At 39.3% G+C, this 14,973-nt stretch overlaps 1 protein-coding gene across 2 annotated transcripts in view; it reads right to left on the bottom strand.

Moving 5' to 3' along the window:
• Window positions 1–14,973, bottom strand: part of ABL1 (ABL proto-oncogene 1, non-receptor tyrosine kinase) — a 133,225-nt gene that overhangs the window by 55,426 nt on the left and 62,826 nt on the right. The window lies entirely within an intron of this gene.

Raw genomic sequence — 14,973 nt, 5'->3', positions numbered from 1 at the left:
AAAGACCAGTTTTAACTCCCGTAAATCTAAGAATTTCCCAAATCAATTGTTTCTTTTCTTTATCTATTAAAAACTGTTAATTGAAGAGCAAGCGTTTGAAATTATCCTATAACCTTTAGAAAATGAGAAAGTGTCTTAAATAATCGCTGTGAAACACATAGTCCAGTATCCAGCTCATAACAAAGACTCAAAAATCACACATTAATTATTATTGCTACCTTAACTGTCCCTTCCCCTTTCCAGCGTCTCTGGTACTGGTGTGAGGAAGATTAAAAAATTCTGTGTTCTATCACATATCTGATAAAGAATTTGTATCCAGAATACAGAGAACTCAACACACAATAGTAAGACAGTAAGCAAACCAATTAAAAAATGGATAAAAGATTTAAATTGATGTGTCACCAAAGAAGAAATATGAATGGCTGATAAGCACATGAAAAGACGCTCAGCATCACTAGTCATTCCAGAAATGGAAACTAAAACCACAACGAGGTACTTCTTCACAGCCACTCAAATAGTTATGATCAAAACGACAGACAAAACCAAGTGTTGGTGAGGATGTGGAGAAACTAAAACACTCATACGCTGCTGGGGGGAACATAACATGGTGCAGCCCTACTATAGAAAACACTGTGGTAGTTTCTTAAAAAGTTAAACATAAACTTACTGTAAGACCCAACAACTCTACTCCTAGGAATCTACCCTAGAGGAATGAAAACATGTCCACACAAAGACTTGTACATGAATGTCCACAGAAGCATTATTCATAACAGCCGAAATTGGACACAATCCAAACATCCATCAGTTGATGAATTAATAAACAAAACGTATATCCAAAGAATGGAATAATATTCAATAATAAAAAGGAATGGAGTACTGATATGTGCTACGATACAGGTAAACCTCAAAAACACACTGTGATATGAAAGAAGCCAGTCACAACGACTACATATTGTATAATTCCATTTATAGGAAATGTGCAGAAAAGGCAAATCTATAGAGACAGAAGGCAGATTTAGCGGCTGCCTGGGCATGGGGGTGGCACTGACTGCAAAGGGGCACAAGGGATCTTTTTGGGATGATGGAAATGTTCTAAAACTGGACTGTGGTAATGGCTGCACACTATATAAATTTACCAGAAATCACTGAATTGTACACTAAAATGGTAAATTTTATGGCATGTAAATCTTACCTCAAAAAATGTTAATAAAAAAAGGGAGAAAGCAATGTGTTCTAAGAGTTTGACCCCATTTCCTGATTGGATGTCATAGAAAGGATGAGACAGAGGATTAGAAATGCAATACGTTTGGCTGCTCAGTTCCATGCTGTGAACCTAAAAAGACCATACTCTATGTGTTGCAGGTACGTGGCATCTTATTTAGACATGCTTCTAATAAGAGCCACGTTCCCGGAGAGGAAACACGCACCAGTTCCACCCAGCCCTGACACCTCTACTGACTCCCAGCATACTCCTGGCTAAGGAGTGTATGTGAGGGGGAGGACTGTGTATACAACTAAGATAATCAAGACCTGGGTGGGAGTGGGAGATGTAGCTCAGGTTGATTAAAATAGAGACATCTGAGAACGCCGGCAGCCTGGCACATCAAAGGCTGAAAGGCACAGAAACACATCTCCCACTCATAGGAAGCACCTGGATACTCTCACAAGTAACTGCCGCTCTCCAGTCTGCAGCCTTCACAGAGGCCTGAAGGGCTGCAACTTTAAGAGTTCCCAAATATACACCCTGGCACCACCCATCTTCTGGACAAACAGTCCAAACTGGTAAACTTCTCACAGAAACCAAGAATCAGAGTAAATTAGTTGAGATCAAAACGTTAAGAAGAATATTTAAGATCTATTGTAGGAAAATTTCTAGGTAGTAAAATTTCTAGGTGGTAAATATTATGTTTCCAAAGTACTAGGGGAAGGAGAAGCAACCAATGAAATACTGGAATTAACAATAAATATTTCATGAGTCTTAGGGTTCTGATAAACAAATGAATTTCAAAGGTTAATCAGTCAATAATTCTCAATACTGCCCAGCGTTTTCCCTTACTTTTTCTGTCCGATCTCCAAAACAACTCAAGGGAAGTAGGGAGTTGTATTCCCAACAAAGCCACAGTGACTGAAGCCCAGCATGAAAGAATCCCAAAGGAAGAGGGACTCAAGAAGCCAGGCATGCTCTGAAGCTGAGATTCCACCAATAACCCAAATGTGCCTGGTATGACAGACCCACCCTACGCGTCCCTGGCAAAACAGAGGTCACACCAAAGTAGAATAAGAAACAGCTCCTGCTTTAAAGAGAACTGGGTCTTTATCTTCACTTCTTGGTCCTCATCTGACTGGTATAGCTCTCATAAAACTCTTGACTTGTCATCACTTGTCAATCAAAGATGTGACTTGTCATCAGAGATTTGAGAATGGGCCATTCATTCAACAAACATTATAGAGCCAGTGGTGATGAAGATGATAAAAAGGAAGAAGACACACTTCTGGGCCTCCAAGGATGCTTGGTCTTGAGAGAGAGGTGGGAAGGAGAGAGGAGCAGACCCTGAAACAAGGAATCATAAGGGTGAGAAAAATTCCATAATAAGTGTATGCATAATAGCTATAGGAGCCCAGGGAATGCCCTGGCAGTCCAGTGGTTAGGACTCCGCACTTTCACTGCCGAGGGAACAGGTTCAATCCCTGGTCGGGGAAGTAAGATCCCGCAAACTGTGCTGTGCGGCCAAATAAATAAGTAAATAAATAAATAATAATAAAAAGGAGCCCAGAAGAAGTGGATAATTCTGCCTACAGATGTTAGGAGAGGCTTCCTAGTGGAGAAATCAGTAGTATAGAAAGATTGGAAGATTCTTCCTTTTACCATTCTCCTTTCAGAATTTAGAAATCAGTTAAAAGCATACAAGTCGCCCACTCATATGTGCTGAATTGATTCTCCCCAAAGGTGCAAAGACAATTCAATGAAGAAAGGATAGTTTTTTGAACAAATGGTCCTGGAATATCGTGCATCCATATACAAAATGATGACACTTGGTCAGTATGCACCACATATAAAATTTAATGCAAAATGGATTATAGATCTAAATGTTAAAAAAAACTTCTAGAAGAATATCTTTGTGATCTTGTGTTAGGCAAAATTTCTTAGGTACAATACCAAGTATGAACCTTAAGAGAAATAACTCATATATTGGACTTCCATCAAAATTGAAAATTTATGCCATTCTTTTTTTTTTTGGCCGTGCCATGAGGCTTGCAGGATCTTAGTTCCCCCCAACCAGGGATTGAACCTGGGCCCATGGCAGTGAAAGCGTGGAGTCCTACCCGCTGGACCGCCAGGGAATTCCCAAAATTCATGCTCTTCTAAAGACACTGTTAAGAGAACGAAAAGAACAAGTCAAAGACTGGGAGAAAATATCAAGTGCTGGTAAAAATGTGGAGCAACTGGCATGAACGCAAACTGGTAGGAACTGCTGGTGGGAATGAAAAATAGTACATTCACTTTGCAAAACAGCTGGGCAGTTTCTCATAAGTTAAGCATACGCTTAACATATGGCCTAGCAATTCCATTCCTAATTATTTAATCAAGAGAAATGAAAATTAATGTCTACACAAAAGCCTATATGTGAATTTACAGTGGCTTTCTTCATAATCATCAAAAACTGGAAACAACTCAGATGTCCTTCAACAGCTGAATGGCTAAACACGCTGGGGTATCTTCATACAACAGAACGCTACTCAGCAATAAAACGGAATGAACCACGTTGACTGCGTGCAACAACACGGATGAATCTTAAATGCATCCTGACTCAAAAGGTTATACACTTTATAATTCTATTTATGATATTCTGTAACAGACAAAATCCTAAGGACAGAAAACTGAAAAGTGGTCGCAGGGGCTGGGAGGATGCACTGGCGACCAAAGGAATTAGGGCTGGCGGGGGAGGGGCTGGGAGTGACGGGACAGTTCTACATTTCAAGGGTGGTGGTAGTTACATGACTGCAAGCACTGTCAAAACTCATACTCGGAAAGGGACAAATTTTACCATATGTAAATTATACCTCAGTAAACACACTGTTTTCCTTCTTCCAATGTCCCATTCCTCAGGGGAGCCCACTCACCGCCAGAGCCCCTGCTTGGCGCCTCCCTGTGAATGAGCCCCTCTGGGGCTGTGAGGGGCACTCCACTGCTGGACTTGATTTGGCTGGTGAGAGCGACATTAGTGGTCCTAGGGTGAGTACCGTCTGTACAATTCGGTTTCCTTCCCTTTGCTCCTTCTGCTCTACAAGACCCCAAGTGGAATATACATCAGAAGCACAAACAGCACCGATAAGTAGCTTTATCCATTGTCATGCCAGGTGGTAGAAATCCATGCTAAAGGGTTGTCTTTTCTCTAATGCAAACCTCCCTGTACCTGGATAGGAAAGCACTGGTGACCGTGGAAGAGAGGCAGCTGTGGGTGGTAGACAGAAGCCCTGCAAGAGAGCAGGGCCCTGGGTTCCAGTGGGAGGCTCGGGGAGGCACTTCCCCCACTCTGAGCCTCATTCACCTGCAAAATGGAGGCTGAGCTAAATGCCTGTTACCATCTGTCTAGGCTCTCAGTCTGTGAGCTGATTCAAGGTCTAAGGTAAATTTTTCTTTCTCCTTGTCAAGGGCTTTTAAAAAATGGCATTTTCGGGCTTCCCTGGTGGCGCAGTGGTTGAGAGTCCGCCTGCCGATGCAGGGGACGCGGGTTCGTGCCCCGGTCCGGGAAGATCCCACATGCCGTGGAGCGGCTGGGCCCGTGAGCCATGGCCGCTGAGCCTGCGCGTCCGGAGCCTGTGCTCCGCAACGGGAGAGGCCACAACAGTGAGAGGCCCACGTACCGCAAAAAAAAAATAAAATAAAAATGACATTTTCCTGACTAGAAAGAGTAAGTTTGCTAACTTACAAATGCCAGCACTTGTACCAAAAAACTGGCTTCCCTTATCTAGACTGTGCCCACAACCAACCAATCCTCACAAATGGATTTAGGAGCCTTTGGGCCACAGGAGGATGAGGGGCAGGTCTCCAGCAAACCACATCAAGAACATGGACAGTCAGCCCTGGCTGGCTGCAACTGATTCCTGTCTCAACATTTCCAGAGCAAGTGAGCCAGAAAGCTTTATGAAAAACAGTGTCCAGAGCCCTGGGTGTTCAACTTCCTGCCAGTGAGTTGTACAAAGACAAGGGGCGGGGGCTTATCAGGTTTGTACATGGTCTCCTAAGGACTGAAAGCAGCGTTTAATTAATTCTGCAGCTTTCCACTACTTAAGGTGACAAAATTGCCATTACCTCTGTCCTATAGCTGCTATAGCTCTTGACTCTGCCTAGGATTTGCATACCTGATTCCTGGCTCTCAAAAAGCCCCGTAAGTGAAATTTGGCAATATTCAATATCTCTCAGAACCTCACATTTATTTACCCTTTGACCCAGCAATTCTATTTCTGGGAATTTACAGACTTGCCTACACATACACATACAAGTGAATATGAATACACATATATTCACTGTAGATTGTTTAAATAGCAAGGATCTATCATTAAGTTAAATAAACTTTGGTCTTAGCCTTCAAAATGGGGTACACCGATGCTGGATGGGGGTTCATGTAAGCTTTCCAAGAAGTATGCAAGTACTTATTTAAAAAGGAATCAACTTTCAAAGCCTCAATCTCATACATCAACCTTTCTAGAACTGATCTGCCTAAGAACTCCTCTGACAGGTCTCCTTTCCTCATGTTGCTTTCGTAATTACCCCTCTCCTTCCCCACAAAGGAGAGGAACACCTCTTATAAATCCATGGGTTTAAAAATTCCTGGTTCTCAAACTATGGGACAACCTGAGAATATATCACTTTAGACAGGAAGGTGGTTTTCTTTTTCTTTCTTTTTTTTTTGAGAACAAAGCAAAGAGAGCACCATTAAGAGAGAAATATTCTGCAAATGTTTACAGAGTACATACTAAGAGCTAGGTGCTGTGCTACGCTCTAGGGTTACAACAGGTAGAATATGGGGAAAAAATCCCTGCCCCTCGATAGTTCACTTTCCATTGGGGGTAGGGGAGACAGACAACAAAATAAATTAAAGAATACATAAGAGAGTAAAAACCACTAGGGAGAAAAAGCAGGTAAGAGGGATGGGGTTGCTGAGGTTGAAGAGTGGGGACTGAGATTATAATTTTAAATAAAGTGGTCAGAAACACCATCACTGAAGATGACAATTGAGCAAAGACCCAAAGGAGGTAGCGTGAACTATGGGGGAGGCACTTTCCTAGCATAGGGAACAGCAATTGCAAAGTCAATGGGGCAGGGAGGATGACTGGGGGAGGTCCAAGGAAGAGCAAAGAGGTCAATGTGAATGGAACAGAGTAGGTAAGAGGGAGAGTAAAAGGACATTAGTCAGAAGTTGCAGGGAGGTGGGGAGATCTTGTCTGCCTGAGGTGATTGCCAGGGCTTTGGCTTTTACTCTGAAGGAGCTGGGAAGGCACTGGAGGTTTGGGGATGAGGAGAGACTGGGATTTGATTAGATTTAAAAGGATTACTCTGGCCGCACAGGGAGAAGAGACTAAGAGGGAACATCTGCACAGCAATGCTTACCTGGAAGAATGAGCTGGGAAGTGTTTGTTCCCTCTTTTTCTCATTTCTGGAAAGGCTGTATAGAATTTGTAATGTTTCTTTCTTAAATGTTTGGTAGTATTCACCAGTAAAACCATCAGGCCCTGGCATTTTCTTTGTGGGAAGGTTTTTAACTACACTACAGACTCAGTTTCTTTAATAGATTTGGGCCTATTGTGGTTGTTTCTTCTTGAGTGAGTTTCGGCAGTTTGTGTGTTTCAAAGAACTTGTCTGTTTTTTCTAGGTTGCTATTTGGTTTACTTATTAAAATTTTTGTCTTCTCTTTTTTTCCTGATTGGTCTGGCCAGAGGTTTATCAATTTTATTGCTCTTTTCAGAGAACTGGCTTTTGGTTTCATAGATTTCTTCATGGTTTTTCTGTTTTCCATTTCACTGATTTCCACATTGACCTTTTTTTCTGCTTAATTTGGGTTTCACTAGCTTTCATTTTTCTAGTTTCTTAAGATGGGATCCCAAGGTCAGTTATTTGAAGCTTTTTTTCTTTTCTAATACAGGGTTTTAGTGTTAAATAAATTTCCCTTTAGCCCTATCCCCAAAATTTTATGTTGCATTTTCACCTTCATTCAGTTCCAAGTACTTACTAATTTCACTTTTGATTTTTTTTTCTTTGACTCATGGCTTATTTAAAAGTGTGTTATTTCGTTTCCAAATAATTGAAAGCTCTTCCAGATATCTTTCTGTTACTGATTCCTTATTTAATTCCCCTGTGGTCAGAGATCATACTTTCTATGACTTGAATCAGCTTACATTCATTGAGACTTTTTTAATGGCCCAGAAAATGATTTATCTTGGTAACAGTTTCATGTGCACTTGTAAAGAATGTGTATTCTACTGTTTGGGGTGGAGGGGTAGAGTGTTCTATAAATGTTAATTAAGCCAAGACAGTTGATTATATTGTTCAAATCTCCCATATCCTTATTGATTTTCTGTCTATGTGTTCTATCAATTGAGCGAGAGGTGTTAAAATCTCCAAATATAATTGTGGATTTCTCCTTGCAGTTCTATCAGTTTCTGATTCATGTATTTTGAATCTCTAATACATATATAAACACTTAGGATTATATGTTCTTATTGGATTGACCTCTTTACCATTACGAAATGACTCTCTTTATCCTTGGTAATATGCTCTGTTTTGAAATCTACTTTGTCTGATATAGACATTCAATTTAATCTTTTGATTAATGTTGACCTGGTACAACTTTTTCCACCCTTTTGCTTTTAATCTATTTGTATCTTTATATTAAAAGTGGGCTCATTGTAGGTAACATAAATGGGTCTTACTTTTTTATCCAATCTGACAGTCTCTGTTTTTTATTGGGACATTTAGACTTTTATATTTAATATAATATCAATATGGAATTTAATCTACCATTTTGCTATTTTATATATATCCAATCTGTTCTTTTTTTAAAAAATAAGTTTCAGATGTACTGCTATGTAATCTGTTCTTTGTTCATTTTTCCAAGTTTTTCTGTCTGCCCTTTTTTGTATTAATTAAATACCTTCATTATTACAATTTATCTCTGTTGGCTTATTAGCTATAACTCTGCTGCTTTAGAGTTTATCATATACATCGTTAACTTATCACAATCTACTTGCAAATGATATATTACTTCACATATAGTATAAGAACCTTACAACAGTATAATTCCATTTTCCCACTCACATTTGTGCTACTGCTGTCATAAACTTTACTTCTACATAAGCTGTAAACGCCAGTCTGTTATTTCTGCTTTTGTTTAAAAGACATATCTTTTAAAGAGATTTAAATAATGAGAAAAGGGCTTCCCTGGTGGTGCAGTGGTTAAGAATCCGCCTGCCAATGCAGGGGACACGGGTTCGAACCCTGGGCTGGGAAGATCCCACATGCTGCAGAGCAACTAAGCCCATGCACCACAACTACTGAGCCTGCGCTCTAGAGCCCGTGAGCCACAACTACTGAAACCGTGTGCCCCAACTACTGAAGCCCGCATGCCTAGAGCCCGTGCTCCACAACAAGAGAAGCCACCGCAATGAGAAGCCCACGCACTGCAACGAAGAGCAGCCCCTGCTCTCCGCAACCAGAGAAAGCCCGCGCGCAGCAACGAAGACCCAACACAGCCCAAAATAAATAAATAAATAAACATTTTTAAAAAATAAATAAATAATGAGAAAAAAATGATATATTTACAAGGTAGTTACCCTTCTCCAGTGTATCCCTTTCTTTTTGTAGCTCTGGTTTCCACCAGGTATCATTTTTCTTCTGCTTCAAGGACATTCTTTTACATTTTTTTTAGTGCAAGCCTGATGGTAATGAATGCTTTCAGTTTCTGATGTCTGAAGAAGACTTTATATTGCCTTTGTTTGTGAAAGATATTTTCACCAAGAAAATAATTCTAGGTTGACGATGTTTTTCTTTTGTTAGTTTAAAGATGTCGCTCCACTGTTGCCTGGCTTACACTGTTTTCACAGAGGAATCTGCTGTCATCCTAACCTTCATTTTCTCTGGCTGCTTTTAACATTCTTCTCTATCACTAGTTTTATGCAGTTTGAGTATAATGTGCCTTGATACCAGTTTTCTTCATGTTTCTTGTGCTTGGAGCTCCTTGAGATTCTTGGATTTATGGGTTTATTACTTTCATTACATTTGGAGGGTTTTTTTTCAGTCATTTTTTTCTTCTGTTATTTCTTCTATCCCTCACACTTCCTTCCTCCTTCAGACACTCCAATTACACATATAATTGGCCCCGCACTTCACTGATGCTTTGTTCATTAATTTTTTTCAGATTTTTTTCTTTCTGTGTTTCATTTTGGACAGTTTACATTGTTTTCAAAATCACTAATCTTTATTTCTACATTGTTTATTCTGACATCGATTTCATTCAATGTATTCATCTCAGCAATTGTAGTTTTCATCTCTAGAAGTTTATCTTCCATGTCTCTAATTAACACAATCTTTCCTCTAGATTCTTAAACATATGGAATACAATTATAATAATTATTTTAATGTCCATATTTACTAATTCTACCATCTGTGTCATTTCTGGTCAGTTACTGGAATATTTCCTACTTCCTTACATACCTAGTAATTTTTGACTGGATGCAGACATTGTGTATTTTACCATGTTGGGTCCTAGACATTTTTGCATTGCTAAAAATATTCTTTAGCTTTGTTGTGAGATACAGTCTGGAAACAATTTGATCCTTTTGGGTTTTGCTCTTAAACGTTGTTAGGCAAGACCAGAGTAGCATTAATTCTTCCATTAATTGGGGCAAGACCCTTGTGATAGTTAATTGAATTTAATTTTATTTTATTTTTGCTGTACGCGGGCCTCTCACTGTTGTGGCCTCTCCCGTTGTGGAGCACAGGCTCCAGGGCTCCAGACGCGCAGGCTCAGCGGCCATGGCTCACGGGCCCAGCCGCTCCGCGGCATGTGGGATCTTCCCAGACCGGGGCACAAGCCCGTGTCCCCTGCATCGGCAGGCGAACTTTCAACCACCGCGCTACCAGGGAAGCCCATGATGGTTAATTTTATGTGTCAGCTTAACTGGGTCACAGAGTATCCAGATATTTGGTTAAACATTATTCTGGTTGTTTCCATGAGGGTGTTTTTGGATGAGATTGCCCTCCTTAATGTGGGTGGATTTCATCCAGTCAGTTGAAGACCTGACTAGAAAAAAAAAAAAACGCTGATCCTCTCCCAAGTAAGACAGAATTCCTCCTGCCTGACCACCTTTGAACTGGTATTCTAGCTTCTGTGTAAGAATGGGATTTAAAAGTATATGAATTCATTTTTGCTTGTATTTGCACAAAGAAACAATGGAAAGACATCTAAGAAACTGATTATAGTGTTTATTCATGGGAGAAATGAGAATGCAATAACCAAGTAGATAGGCACAAGGGTCAGAGTAAGACTTCTCAATCTACACTTTTTTTTTTTTTTTTTTTTTTTTTTTGCGGTACGCGGGCCTCTCACTGTTGTGGCCTCTCCCGTTGCAGAGCACAGGCTCCGGACACGCAGGCTCAGCAGCCATGGCTCATGGGCCCAGCCGCTCCGTGGCATGTGGGATCTTCCCGGACCGGGGCACGAACCCGCGTCCCCTGCATCGGCAGGCGGACTCTCAACCACTGCGCCACCAGGGAAGCCCTCAATCTACATTTTTATATATTAATTTTTAAACTAGTGAATGCATTATTTTATTTAAAAAAAAGTCATCACAGAAAATAGGGCTGGCCTGGCTTACCAACATAAGAACAGGAATCCTAATATCTTGCAGCATGCTGGAATCCAGTAGGGGGTTCTCTGGAATTTAAGTCTTATTGGTGTTAACTATTTCACAGTAATTAAATCACCTTGGATCAATTCCAAGGCAGATTTATCCTACCATTAAGGCAACAACTTAAGCAATATTTTGCTCAAAAGAAGAGCTAGACTGTGAGCTCCCTAGGCAGCTGAAACTATGTCTTATGTCTGATCCATCTTTGTATATACCTACAGCCAAGTCCTGTATACAGTCGCTCATTATTGATTGCTTGGGTTGGCTGAATTAAGAACCTAATTCCACCGTTAAGCAAATGGTGTTAAAGTGAATTTCCACAAGCCCTGTTTTCTAAGGGTAGTGATAGACATCAATTGTTGGGGGGTTCATTGGAACTCCACTTGGTGACTCCCTGGCCTTTGACCAGATTCTGGAGATATGAGGTTTGCATAAGCACCAGTCTCTCTCTTTTTTTTTTTAATTGAGGTATAGTGATTTATAATATTATGTTAGTTTCAGGTGTATAACACAGTGTTTCAAAATTTTTTTATAGCTTATACTCCATTTAAAGCTATTATAAAATATTGGCTATATTCCCTGTGCTGTAAAATATATCCTTGTAGCTTATTTATTTTATACATGGTAGTTTGTACCTCTTAATCCCCTCTGCCTTCCCTCTCCCCACTGATAACCACTGGTTTGTTCTTTATATCTGTAAGTCTGTTTCAATTGTTATATTAATTTGTTTTATTTCTTAGATTCCACATATAAGTGACAACATACAGTATCTATCTTCCTCAGTCTGACATTTCACTAAGCATAATACCCTCCAGGTCCATCCATGTCACTGCAAATGGCAAAATTTCATTCTTTCTTATGGCTGAATAGTATTCCATTATACACATATACACACACATACACCCCACATCTTCTTTATCCATTCGTCTGTTGATGGACACTTAGGTTGCTTCCATATCCTGGCTATTGTAAATAATGCTGTTTTGAACATTGGGGTGTGTGTATCTTTTCAAGTCAGTGTTTTTGTTTTCTTTGGATATATATCCAGGAGTGGAATTGCTGGATCATATGGTAATTCTTTTTCAGTTTTTTGAGGAACCTCCATATTGTTTTCCATAGGGGCTGCACCAATTTACATTCCCACCAGCAGTGTACAAGAGTTCCCTTTTCTCTACATCCTTGCCAACAGTTGTTATTTGTGGTCTTTTTTGATGACGGCCATTCTGACAGGTGTGAGGTGAGATCTCACTGTGGTTCTGATTTGCTTTTCTCTGATGATTTGTGATGTTGAGCATCTTTTCGTGTGTCTGTTGGTCATCTCTGTGTCTTCTGTGGAAAAATGTCTGTTCAGGTCTTCTGCCCATTTTAATTGGGTTGTTTATGTTTTTGATAATGAGTTGTATGAGCTATTTATATATTTGGGTGATAACCCCTTATCAGTCATATCATTTGCAGATATTTTTTCCCATTCTGTAGGCTGTCCTTTCATATTGTCGATGGTTTCCTTTGCTGTGCAAAAGCTTTTAAGTTTAATCAGGCCCCATTTATTTATGTTTGCTTTTGCTTCCTTTGCCTTAGGACAGATAAAAAATATATTGTTACAATTTCTGTCAGTGTTCTATGCTTTCTTCTAGGAGTTTTATGGTTTCTGGTCTTACTTTTAATCTGAGTTTTTGTATATGGTGTAAGAAAATGTTCTAACTTTATTCCTTCATATGTAGCTGTCCAGTTTTCCCAGCACCACTTATTGAAGAGACTGTCTTTTTCCCCATTATATATTTTTGCCTCCTTTGACATAGATCAGTTGACCATTTAAGTGCATGGGTTTATTTCTGGGCTCTCTATTCTGTTCTACTGATCTATATGTCTGTTTTTGTGTCACTACCATACTGTTTTGATTATTGTAGCTTTGTAGTATAGTCTGAAGTCAGGGAGTGTGATACCTCTAGCTCTATTCTTCTTTCTCAAGATTGCATAAGCACCATTCCTACTGACACCATTCTCGTGAGGTCTTCTTTTCCTGGCCCTTTGGGCCAAATACCTGCTCTCTTCATATTTGAACGCATACGTATCTCTCTCTAACTGGTGTAATTTTACCAATCTGAAATTGCAGTTGCCATTTTGAAAATTTTGTTATGAATAAGATTTTTCATTTAAGAGACACATTAAACACAGAGCAAAAAGGGAAGAAACCTCATGAGGAGAGTCTCTGTCTTGCCCATCTAAAAGACAGATCACCTTTTTAAATTGGGAGACCTCCTCTTTTCTCCCATACTTACTAAGTGCCAGCTTTTAAAGGACATGACTTAATAGGATGCCAAGAACCTGAATTACTATTTAAATGAGCTGTACTGACTTTAGCTCTGGTAGTTTTTTTTTTGGCCATGGCTCACGGGCCTAGGCGCTCCGCAGCATGTGGGATGTGGGATCTTCCCGGACCAGGGCACGAACCTGCATCCCCTGCATTGGCAGGCGGACTCTCAACCACTGTGCCACCAGGGAAGCCCTAGCTCTGGTAGTTTTGAGTAGGTCTGTCAAAATGGGTTTTGCCTTGACTAAGTCTTCTCCTCTCCTTACACAGAGAAGATAATCAGCCACTCGTATCTATCTGCAGTCAGCTTGCTCTCACTTCTTTCTTCCTTCCTTTCCCATATTTTCTCTTTTCTTGGGAAAGTCTGGAGATTAACTAATTATAAATAGTTTTTCTGTCCTTATGTGCAGACTCAAGAAATATCTAGTACAGATTAACAGTCCAAAATTTCCATAAGAAAGAGAGAAAAATTAAACTATTTTTGCTTCTACTTTTCCCTTGCTGAAATTATAACCCAAAAGTTTAAATGTGGGTTTGGGTAATAGTTTTGTTTCCTATACCTAGGCTTAGTATATCCAAGAGTCTTAAAAATCTTTTTGGATATATGACCATAGGAGGTTTGTTTATATTAAAATATTTATGTAATATTCCTGATAATTAGATGATTCTTTGGACTATATACAAGAGTGAGATAAAATTAGCTTAAAAATAACTATGCCTCCTGATTTTATCATGATATAAAAATAATGCAATAATTAAATCAATGTAAGATTTGGGGTTAATTTCTCATGGTTTAAACCTTCTAAATTAACTTTATTAGTTCTATGGATCCAGTAAGTTATCACTGTTTCCACAAATTGTTTAAAATTATAAAAAATAAAATTGACTTTAGTTGAAAGAACTTATATAATAAAATATCTTTTTTAAATGACAATCTCATGAATTCTTATAATGCTTTAAATCATAAAGATTTGATGTGTTGGTCTAAGTTTTAATTTCCAGATGTTTCGTCCACTTAAAGATCTCTTAAACAAATGATAAATTGAGTTAATTAATAATCTTTGGATATATGGATAATTTCTAACTAAAGGAAAAGATCCAAACATTGGGCACCACATATAGTTTTAAATTACCCTTTTTCCTTATTTTTATATAAAAATTACCTATAGATTGATTAACTGGATATGTAAATTTCTCTAAATTGATATATCCATGCTTATTTTGCCACTTTAAAATTTGTTAAAGTGACATAAAATGTATGCTCATAGAAAAATTTGCTAGACAGTTATTGGTTTCCAGTCTTCTAGTTTTCTCATGTCTAGAAACTTTAAAGTTGGCTAATATAAATGGTTACAGAGAAATAGGAATAGGTACATAAGATAAATGTGGTTTGTCTCTTTTTTTCATTAAGAAAATTATTAGTTTATTAAGACAGTAAACCAATATAATCTATGCATTGTTTTATTTAATGTGATATAATCAGTTAAATTTTACAACTAGTTAAGAGGTTTAATTTTATCATCTATGGGACTTCCCTGGTGGCGCAGTGGTTGGGAATCCGCCTGCCAATGCAGGGGACATGGGTTTGAGCCCTGGTCCAGGAAGATCCCACATGCCGCAGAGCAACTAAGCTTGTGCGCCACAACTACTAAGCCTGTGCTCTAGAGCCCGGGAGCCACAACTACTGTGCCCACATGCCACAAATACTGAAGCCCACGCACTTAGAGCCTGTGCTCCGCAACAAGAGAAGCCAC

This window comes from Delphinapterus leucas, chromosome 6 (assembly GCF_059928025.1).
Source record: "Delphinapterus leucas isolate spDelLeu-1000000601 "Yukka" chromosome 6, BTC_Dleu_Yukka2, whole genome shotgun sequence".
In the NCBI taxonomy this organism is placed as follows: domain Eukaryota; kingdom Metazoa; phylum Chordata; class Mammalia; order Artiodactyla; family Monodontidae; genus Delphinapterus; species Delphinapterus leucas.
The sequence above is the reverse complement of the archived record's forward strand: the minus strand, read 5'-3'. Positions and strand labels throughout refer to the sequence as shown.